Raw genomic sequence first — 971 nt, 5'->3', positions numbered from 1 at the left:
TAAGCTACAGACCAAGTTATCTAGTAGTGATTGTGCACTTGAAGTTCAAATATGCAAGTAGCTCAACAGAATATAAATATAGCACACATTTTCAAATTATATGAAGATAAACAATGAATTTAGGAAGTAAATTGTACATATTATTTTCAACACAATTCCTTGCATGACTAAAAGGGGGACACAGTGAACTGAAGTGGTAACTCATTAAAGAGCATCTAAAAAGCCCAAAAGAGTTCATGTAGCTCCCTCAAGTTTTCTGATTTCCAGAGAACAGGTTAAGTATTATAAAATGCTGAATCATCAAATTGAATAGTAACTGTATAATAGCGACAGAATCATTTCCATTAAAGATTCTTAATTATCTACACTGATCCTTAGCTATTCTTGAGCATGACCTAAATTCTGTCTACTAAACATGCACACACGCATAGATTGATCTACCTACATACACAAATACATACACTGTATGTGATGACTTTATGTGTATATATATATGTATATACACAAATATACACATAAATTCAATATTAAAGTTAAAATTGTAAAGCAAGTCATGGAAAGGTGAGAAAAGTTCTTAAAGGGCAATGAATAAGAATTTTCACCTATATGTGTTTTTTTTTTTTTTATTTGTTTTATTTATTTATTTTTTTTTTGAGACAGAGTCTCACTTTGTTGCCCAGGCTAGAGTGAGTGCCGTGGCGTCAGCCTGGCTCACAGCAACCTCAAACTCCTGGGCTCAGCAATCCTACTGCCTCAGCCTCCCGAGTAGCTGGGACTACAGGCATGCGCCACCATGCCCGGCTAATTTTTTGTATATATATTTTTAGTTGGTCAATTAATTTATTTCTATTTTTGGTAGAGACAGGGTCTCGCTCAGGCTGGTTTCGAACTCCTGACCTCGAGCAATCTGCCCGTCTCGGCCTCCCAAAGTGCTAGGATTACAGGCGTGAGCCACCGCGCCCGGCCAAAGA

Source organism: Microcebus murinus, chromosome 27 (assembly GCF_040939455.1).
Source record: "Microcebus murinus isolate Inina chromosome 27, M.murinus_Inina_mat1.0, whole genome shotgun sequence".
Classification (NCBI taxonomy): domain Eukaryota; kingdom Metazoa; phylum Chordata; class Mammalia; order Primates; family Cheirogaleidae; genus Microcebus; species Microcebus murinus.
Note: the sequence above shows the minus strand (reverse complement) of the source record.